General features: G+C 34.6%; 1 long non-coding RNA gene across 1 annotated transcript; it reads right to left on the bottom strand.

Annotated features, from left to right (window-relative positions):
- Positions 1-4,120: 4,120 nt before the first annotated feature.
- Positions 4,121-8,974, bottom strand: LOC131041856 (uncharacterized). The gene is made up of 3 exons (XR_009105079.2): positions 8,285-8,974; positions 6,980-7,047; positions 4,121-4,564 (listed from the first exon to the last, which is right to left on the bottom strand). It is a non-coding gene; the product is annotated as an uncharacterized LOC131041856 (long non-coding RNA).
- Between the last annotated feature and the right edge of the window lie 1,651 nt (positions 8,975-10,625).

A 10,625-nucleotide genomic window follows, 5' to 3' on the forward strand; every position in this document is an offset into this window, starting at 1 on the left:
AGATTCTCCAAGCAAGTTTATGTGGTGGGATGAATATGGGATAATGCAAGATGAGTGGTATTGGGAAGATGAGTAGGAAATGGGAAATGGTAAGTGGTAAGTGGTAGGAGGGGATATTAAAGGGTTTTATTAAATAAATAGAGATGTACATAAGGTGAATGCATGAAAGTGTATAAATGAATATGATACAATGTTTTATTTAATAAATTTAATAGAAAATGATAAGATATTATAATAATATAATGAAAGATGGAAATTATGAATAATGAATTATGGAGAAATAATAGTGTAATAATAAGCATTCACCCGATGTTCAAAGAAATTTGAAGTTAAATGATGACAAAGTAATAGAAATTTTTATGTGTCTACAGTATCAACATTGGGATTAGCTTGGATTTGCACAAGAGATAGCCCTTGAGGTTCAACATGAAAAGTGTCATTATTAGGTTCATTGTTTGAGGGAGATGGTATGGATTGTTGTTGAGAAGCTTTAGGAGATGAATGCATTGTGGAAGAGATGGAGGCTACATGTAGAGCCTTGCTAGACATAGGTATATTATTTTGATCATTCTTGGGAATGATGTCTAGTTTCTATTTGGGTGAGTCATTAGGATCCTCAATTTCAATGATACCATTATCAAGGAGGTCTTGAATCTTATGTTTTAATTCCATGCAATTTGTTTAGTCTTATGTGTAATGCCTGGCAAAATGCCCTAGAGAAATTTAACCATCTAATATGCATATAGAGATAAAAAAAAAATTTAAATACATCTAATACATCACTTACAACTAGGATACTCAATATGCATTATACATCCATCTACTAATAAGCACATAGTTATCTTAAAACTTAATCAAATGAACTCAATTCACAAGCGGAAATAAATAGAACACATCAATTAACTTCCCTAGGGTATCTCAATGCCATTACTTAAAGTACACTAAGAATAGAGCAACATCATGCCTACTACCACAATTTAATATAATCTAACAAATTCCTCCTATCATTTACTTCTTTCACAGTGTAAAAGAACATTCATACATCTAACTACCATGAATACATATGATCCTGTTGGGCACACTCTCTGTGAGTCTTCTCATCATCTGGTGACTGCATCTTTATCCGGTGGGAGTCCTGTTGTTTCACAACCAAACATCCAACAGCATACCGGTTGGCACATCTTCATTAGTTCACTTTGCTTGCTCACTTGTCGGCTCACCCTGCTTGCTCACTTGCCAGTTGTTACCACTTACTGGTCTCTAGTCCTTATGTATTCAACACAAGTCAACGCTAACTTGTGTACCAGTGACTCCAATGATCATTATTCTAGATGACACTCTCTTCCTTACCGGTGACCCGCTATGCTAGTTGACATCAATGACACCATTTCCGATATGCATCAATGACAACAATGCTCATCAATCTCTCATACCAGTTGACATCAATGACAACACAATGCCAACAATCTCCCCCTTTGGCATTGATGTCAACACATGTAGTATCTGACATGCTACAAATTCTCTCTCGCCCTTTTTGTGTGCTATGGATTCTCACACATGTAGTATTTGACATACTACAAATTCTCTCTCCCCCTTTGACAATAATGGCAAAGAGTATTGACATGGTTTCTCTCCACCCTTTTTCTCTATTAGATGCTACTCCTCCTTTGACAAACATACTTTGCATCCTCTCAATCTGCAACACTTGAGATGGAGGGCTCAACCACCAAGTGTATATACAAACCAGATACACATGCATATACAAGTCTGAAACTAGTTGAAGGCACAGTGAATACAACATACCTGCCAGTCAAACTGCATCATATCCCCTTGATATGCAAAATTTATTCTGACCCCAATTTGTTGATACCAAGTGTTGAAGTTGACACTGATACCAATTGTATCTTCTCTGAAAACAAATGCATGTTCTCCTGTGCAGGTAACTCTCCCTCTTTGCATACAACTCTTCTGGTGGTCCAGTTGTGATTTCAATAAAGTAAAAAATTGGATAGACATTGAAATATCTCAAAACCTCGGATCGATGAGCACTTCCAAAGACACAATCATACCGGTACATCCATAGACACATGCTCTCCCTCTGTGTCCAGCAAGTCTGATACAAATCAGAAAACATGGATGTGAACTCCTCTTGAGTCATAGATCTCAGGTCATCTTTACTTATCAGATTCTAAACAAGTGCTTAGCAGCCCCTTATACCAGTTGAGTTGTGCAAATATGATCTTCAGCTCCATTATATTCACCACAGCTTATGACATGATCCTAACTGTACACAATGCCATACAATATCACAATCATGCCATATATCAAACCGGTTAGCCCAAAAAGGATGCATGCATACAAGATCAACTACTGGGTCAACATATGTCATTCAGGAATTTTCTGGTACCACCTGAGACATAAACATCTCAATCCATGCTACCAAAGTTATTGCAATGATCCCAAAATTCATTGACTTACATAACCTGCCATATCAGTTTGTATTCATACCGGTAACATACTACACATACTGGTTTCCTATTCTGGTCCATCATCTCTACCAGAGCACTTTTCTCTAACTCCTGTCTTCTTGTGTTAGTTGATTCCGATCCCAATTGTAAATTAGCCATCCATTAACACATGTAGCAGTGATCCATCTCTCATCTGTAGATGTGTAGCCAAGGCATCAACTACACACACTTGCCATCTCATTTTCTTCCTTTATGCTAGCAACAACATGTCCTTCAACTTGTCCTCTTCCACTAAGGGGGTGAATGATATGGTCAATGTGTTACTCCCCCTATGGTCCTGCATCTCCTTTTAAGCACTAGGAGATATCACCTGTGCATTGAATGCACAGTGCTAGTCCCTAGTTGCATCTTCTTGCTTCTTCCTCCATACCTGCTTGACTTCACTGTTCTTCCCATTTGCAGTCTTCAAATAATGTTCTTCAAATAATTCATCGTATTTTATGTATGCAATCAATTATTAGTAGGGGCATATCCCATCGATAAAATTCATATGTTCACATATGCAAATAGACATGGGTGCTTACAAAGACTTGTCTTATTAAACAAGACTTCTACATGAAAGGTGAATATGCATTCATTACTCGTATGAACGCCAAGGAAATATCCCTCAAATATTAAAACATTTATCCTAAATGAATTTTGAGTGGTACATACTATGTGATACATGTTCATCTTAGTATTCAAATGCACTTGAAAGTTGGGGTAAAATACAATGGTGAAAATAGTTTTCCATTTGGTATGCACATGTTTTGAGGTAATGACTTAATACAATACATGTGTATAATGACAAATGTCACGATATTGTGTGAATCCCGACTCATTACTAGCTTCATTATTTATTTACACACACACATCCCTACATATTAGCCCCACCATATTCATTTGCATACTCCTATGCATTCCTCGAATCAACTAAACACACTTTTGGTGCGATTTGATGTTATTTGCTAATATTTAAAAATGTCTATACATTCATTCTAATTATAGAAAAAACATCCACAAAAATAACAATACAACCATTCTAGAGAGTAATCAATAAAAAGAGACACTATGATTTGATGCAAAAGAAAAAATTATAATATTTATTGCTTTCAATATTGTTCAATTTTAATTTAGATCTTTAGACCCGTACATATTATTTTCAATATTCAATATTAACTTATGTCTTAGAGATGCATGTTTATTATTTTCAATATTGTTCAATTTCAAAAAAATTGATTAAAGTACACTACCCTACCCTCATGATTTGATTAAATGACAACCTAACAAAAATATCCATCCATATATGTACTCCCAAGCGAACAAAAAATAATGTACCAGAATAGATAAATTACTAAAATAAATCTAAAACATAAGTGCAAATCTGTGGTCCCAATTTTGTCCTAAATAAAATCATACAAGACCATTTTTTTAAACAAAATATTAAAATCTATTTCTTAAACCTTTAATTATTGAGATAAGTACCACTCTCTATCTCATCTTTTAATTATCCGTAAGAAAACGTCATTTTCAATGATATTGTTTAGATTAATTTCTATAACAACAAACTTTTGTGCCCATTTTAAGGGAGACAAACTTTAAAACCGCTCTCATCTTATTGGCTGAGCAAACCGACCACGCGACTTTTCAGGAGCGTGTTATTATCAAATCATTAGGTACTCTCAAAAAAATCTGGAAACCCAGTCAGCACATGGAATCTGAATCTAATAATTGTTACATTCTTTGAACACGTAAGCATATATGACAAAAAACAAGATTCGGTCACGGCCGCCTAGATTCGCGTGCCGAGCGTGTGCTGGTGGATAAAATTTTGGACTTTCAACTCACAATAGAAAGAAAAATAAATAAATTTTAAACTCAACTGCTCTATTATTACATACTTAGCAAACATCATTACATCCATGCTGCCTGTTTAGCTTCTTGAGATTCATTGATATACTGTCATTACATTAAAACGAAAGGAAACATGAATCATTGGACGGATTTGTTTATTTCATGACTGAAACAGTAGCCCTACCCATCAGATATGGCCGATCCTGCACAATAAGCAACAAGTCATTGTTTCATGAAAACAAAGAAGTGCTAAATAACATATAGCTACGCTCAAATCCAATCGACAAATCTGTAAAAGGACAATATTACACACAAAGACTCTTAAGCCCTATGGAATTCCCCTCGGCTCGAAGAAAGAAAAATAATATTTAGGCCTGGCCCCCCTGAAGCTCAACATAAACTAATCATTACACAGAAGCAGAGAACAAAAAAATAATATCTTTATGAAAACTGAGTAATCAAAACTATGGAGTAACCCTGGGTATCAGATACTATGCATAATAGTTTCAGTTAATAAATGGGTCTGGTCATGGAGCTCATCAGAATGTAATAATTATACAGAAAAGGGACTTCATAAACTAATCATTTAATGGAAACTGGGGAACTCTAAAGCAACTGGTAACAGGGGGGCTCTATATTGTCATCATTAAATAAAACCATAGGATTTGAAAGCAAAAGCATTACACAAAAACAGTGTCAGATGGTATATATGACATAACAATGCTCAAGTATACCATTAGATTTAGAATCAGCCAAATCTGTAAAAGGTTCTTAACGCATAAAAAGGCTCTAGGGTTCATGGAATCATCTGAAGTATCAAAAATTAAGCATAACGATTTCATATAATAATTAAACCTGACCCTGAAGCAATCATTGAATGAAAACAGGATTACACAGAAGCAGTATCGGATGCTATATGTGAAATAACAATGCTCAAATCTAAGATTAGATTTAGAATCAGCCAAATCTGTAAAAGGGTCTTATTACACAAAAATGGCTCTAGGGCTTATGAAGTCATCCGAGGTATCAAAAATTAAGCATAATAGTATCATATACTAATTAAACCTGACCCTGAAGCAATCATTAAATAATAACGAATCCTAGAAACAGGAAAATTCAAAAGGTAATCAACGAACATGAGAACTTAATATTGCAATCAATAAACAGAAGCAACTTGAGAGAAATTTTGATAAACAGAAACAGTGCCAGATAGCATATAACAATACTCAAAACTACCATGTGGATTTAAAATCGGACAGATCTGTAAAGGCCCCTTGCTATACAAAAAGGCTCTAGGGTCTGGGTCCTCTGGACTATCAGAAACTAAACAATATATTATTATTTCATAACTGGGGCCTGGAACTGAATCTCATCAGAAAGTAATCACTAGTATATCTACATTTAAAAAATATAGGTAAATTATGTCGAGAGATATCTTATAATAGAAGGGAATCTGATGATTACAACAATATTAGTAGTATACAAGAATTTCAAAAATATGGATAATAATAGAGTTGCTTAAGTATGGCACTCTTCCACTATCATTTGAATGTAACGGTTTCGTATAGTTGGAGACAAGTGGCAAGGGTTCTATTTTATTTGGAGTAATAAAATAACAACTCCACAAAAACCAAAAGATGACATATTTCATGCATTTACCTGTCATTTGCATGTCAAATTGTTTCAAAATTGAATTTTTGTTTACGGACATTTTGATGTCATTGTAGATGCCTCTCGACATAATAATCAAAAAACCAGATTTCATATTATTATCATTAAATACAAGCAGATGACTTTGAGAGAAGTATCATCAAACACAAACAGTGCCAAATAGCATATAATTATTCTAAATTTACCATGAAAAATCAGAATGAGCCAAATCTGTAGAGGACTCTTGCTACACAATAAGGCACTAGGGTTTATGGATTACCCTGGTCTATCATAATAGTATCATATGTTAATTGGATCCTTAACCTTGCAACCTCTGCTCAGAAGGACTATTTAATAGATTATGAAAGAAAATACACAAAAATGAATAGCTTATAACAATATAACAATGCTCAAAACTATGATGTAGAGTTAGAATCAGACAGATCTGTAAAAGGCCCTTACTACACAAAAAGGCACTAGGGTTTATTGAGTGCCCTGGCCTATCAGAAACTAAACACAATAGTAGCATATAATAATTGGGCCTGGATCTGAAGCTCGTCTGAAAGTAACCATTAAACCAAAATAGATGGCTTCATTAAAATAATCACTAAATGGAAACTAATGAATCCAAAAATAAATAGAAACAGGAAAATTCATAAGATAATAAAGAAACAGTACCTCATTATTACCCTAAAATACAAGCAGATGACTTGAGAGAAATATCATCAAACAGAAACAGTGCCAAATAGCATATAATGCTCAAATCTACCATGTAAATTTAGGATCAACCAAATCCACGGAAGACCCTTACTACACAGAAAGGTTCTAGGGCTCATTGGGCCCCGTTGACGACTAGAAACTAAGAATAGTAGTATCATATGATCAATGGATCTTTAACCTCGCCACCTCTGCTGCTCGGGACTATTTCACAAGGGATGAAAGAAAATAAACAGAAATGAGTAGCTTACCATCCATCATCAGTTCTTTGTATTTCGATCATCATTGGGACGCAAATGCATATCTTCCAGAGCTTTTCCTGGATAATACATCAACATAAGCAAAACAATGTATACCATCATTCAATCAGAGAATTATAGCCAGAAAAATAATCAACCCTACCTGATTCCTCATAACTGAAAAAGCCCAAAAGTAACATCTATTAAAACAAAACTCATATACCTAAAAATGTAAGATTATAACTCTTAAAATAAAAACCAATATCTTTAAAGAACCTTAAGCTCCTTCACTGTATCCTGTATATTAAAATCTCAAAAGTTATATTTATTAAAACAGACTGCATATATCACTTTTAATCATTTGAAGAGCACCAAACTCCCACTCCAATTTCAATACCTAAAAACTCAAGATTATATTTATTAAAGCAAAATCGATATCTTTTATAATCTTTTAGAGAATCCCAAATTCCTACAAAGATCTCTACATCTAAAAAACCCAAGATTATAACTTTTAAAAGAAAAGTTATGTCTGCTTTTAAACTTTTGAAAAACCCCAAACTCTTTTTGATTCCTTATATTTAAAAAACCCAAAAATTATATTTATTAAAACAAAATTCACATCTTTCTTAGTCTTTTGGAGAACCCCAAATTCCTATACTTCAAAAACCCAAAATTTTATTTACCTAATGGACCCCTGGTCTGCTGTTGAAGTTGAAAAGTTCTTAATGAACCCACCAGGGATCAAGTCTTGCTGACTGCAAGCTTCCCATATCATAAAGGATGAGGCCTAGAGCCAGACCCTAGCGAATTTGGTGGATAAGATATCCCACAGTCCTCAAGAGATTACAGCCTAAGGCTTGTGCTCCCATATCATATATATATACCCAATTTCCTATCTAATTCTTTATATCTTAAAAACTCAAGATTGTAACAAATAAAATAAAACTCAACTCTTTTTTATCTTTTGAAAAATTCCAAACTCCTTCCCTATCCCTTAAATTTTAAAAATCCAAAAATTATATATTTATTAAAAACAGAACTCCTATTTGAAGATTGCCCAAAATCCTACTGCTTCCGGGTTCCTATAAAACCCCTAAATTAGACTCATTAAAGCAAACCCATGTCAATTTTTAATTTTTGAAAAACCCCCGAGGCCTATCTGATTCCTTATACCTGCAAGACCTCAAAGTTATATTAATTAAAACGAAACCCATGTCTTTCAAAAGCTACTGCAGACAAAGGCTAGGATATGCGAAATGAATGAAAAAGAAAAGCTGAACAAGGTACGAGATAGAATGATGGGTTAAGTCTGTGTACTTATTTGTGCAACAGCTATACTGGGATTATGCACGAATTTAACCACTTTATCTTTGCCCAATTCAACCTTCTCAATCCCTGGCACCTTTTCCTTCAGTCCCTCGACCTCTGTTTTCTGCTTTGAAAAGCTGTAAATCCCATCAAGTTGGAAACGACTAGTCTGAGACATTGCTTTAATGGAGCTCAAAATACAATTCCTAAGCACAAAAATGCAATTACTTGAAGCCTTAGGAAAGGAGAGGAATAAGAGAAATATATATAGGATCTAGGCATTGCAATGATGTAATTGCAGGAGGTAGAGAGAACATTTACAGGGTTTGGGGATAAGCTTCCCTAAAAATAAACCCTGTGCACTGTTGATTAATCATGACTTTGGGTGCTCAAGTGCTTAACAACCCACCGGCCGGTTAAGATTTAGGATCAGAAAATGTCCCAAACCAATGTAAAATTCGACATTGTTTAGAGCTAGGGCTAGATCACAGAACCTGACTGCTACTTCAGATTTAGCAGGGTGCTTACTAAATTAGTCTCTTAGATTACTCGTAGTTATTTTGAGAGCGCCTAAAATGATTTTGAGGGCACGAGCCCCTCAATAGCCATTTTCAGACGGTACTGGATTTGCCCGAAGGAGCCACTTTTATGGATAAAAAAATTCAATTGTATTAAAAACATTCCTTTGGAAGGGAGACTTTTTCCAGACCAGTTGGAATGTTTTTTTTAATACTGTAACGTTTGTCTTTACCAAAGAATAATTTTAGTTAGTCTTTTCTCATAATTTTGTTCATTTCAGTATCAATTGAGATCCAATTATGAGACTAATTTTAATTTCTTAGATGTTTCTTTAGGATTTTAGTTTTTGTCTTCGTGATGAGAATTCAATGTTTTAACAAAGCTCGTCCCCTTACACATTTGATCATAAATTTATTTGTAATCCACATAAAATGAGGCAAGACGACCTACAATAAACAAAGGCTAGCTACTTTTTATAAATATACTTCCAAGCATTGACTAGTTTATGTGGTTTATAAATATATTTATGGATAGCTAGTAGATTTATTTGGGTTATAATTATATTTATGGATATAGGTTAGTTGTATGTGAGTTATAAATATACTTTGAACGCCAATTAATTCTATGTGGATTATAACTAACATACTTATATTTTAAAATATCTATGTTAAGGAGATCAAAATTTTAAAAAATGTTCTGCAACTCTCGACATAGCGAGGGTTTCAACCCCTCATGTAAGGAACATGGTTCTGCATTTATTGCCCTTGTTTTTCATTCTTGTCGCTTAGCTGGTTTTTGCATGTGTAATGATGGATGGCATATTGGACAACGACTCATTAAATTTGAATGAGTCGATGGAGATTTCTTCTGCCACCGTTGTGGAGAAACCCAAATCTTTTAAGGTGGCCCTTATAGATTCTTCAACATTTTCAATCGCTGAGTCAACTTTTTTCGAGGCTAGGGTTTTGAACTCTTCTTTAGGTAATGATGGAGTCGAGGGAGGAAATGGTAAGCACTATGGCCCTGTTTTTGCATACTCTCTTTGTTTCTCCCAATTCTAAAATGTATGAAGCTATTAACAGCGAAAAAGCTAGGCTTAAAGATGTAGCCATTTTTTTAGCGGCCACAGACGTTACCAACTGTCTGACTTGTAAATTTATGGATGAATGGTTTAAAAATATTTGGATTAACAAACTTGGTTTGCATTTTTCATTTTGTCGTATGATTCAAAAAGGATTATTTGTTATTTTCTTTAATGATGCAAAATCGCAATCGGTTGTTATGGATAAACAATTTTGGTCCATTGGCAAATGTACATTTAGAGCTCTGAGATGGTGAACCAGGGGAAAACAATGCAATGGAAAAAAGGTTAAAATAAACCAAAATAAACATGAAATTCAAGCAAATACCATAAAAACCTTTTATACCTTCATAGTGTTGTCACTTGCTCCTCGGATTGGACCTTTGGTGAAGCCACATATGCGCCCCTCCTTAGCTTGATTGGATTGGTCCTAGGTGGATATGTGGAATGCTCTCCACAACACAACAACAATGGGGATAGCCTGATGGATAAATGGATGGGTGATTGAAATGGAATGACCAAGTATGAGAAGCTAATTTTGACTATAGTGATGATACTATGAGGATTAATTCTAGGCTTATACTAGCAGCATGAGATTGCAAAAATGATGGATATGAAATGAAGGGAAGGAGACCCCAATTTATAGATTTGAGAAGGGAGGAAATGGAGCGCCAAGATTGATTTGGAATGGAGGGTGGACGTTGAAGGTGTGGGATTCAAGAGATTTGTCGTAAAGGCATTTCTTGTCTC

This window comes from Cryptomeria japonica, chromosome 7 (genome assembly GCF_030272615.1).
Source record: "Cryptomeria japonica chromosome 7, Sugi_1.0, whole genome shotgun sequence".
Classification (NCBI taxonomy): domain Eukaryota; kingdom Viridiplantae; phylum Streptophyta; class Pinopsida; order Cupressales; family Cupressaceae; genus Cryptomeria; species Cryptomeria japonica.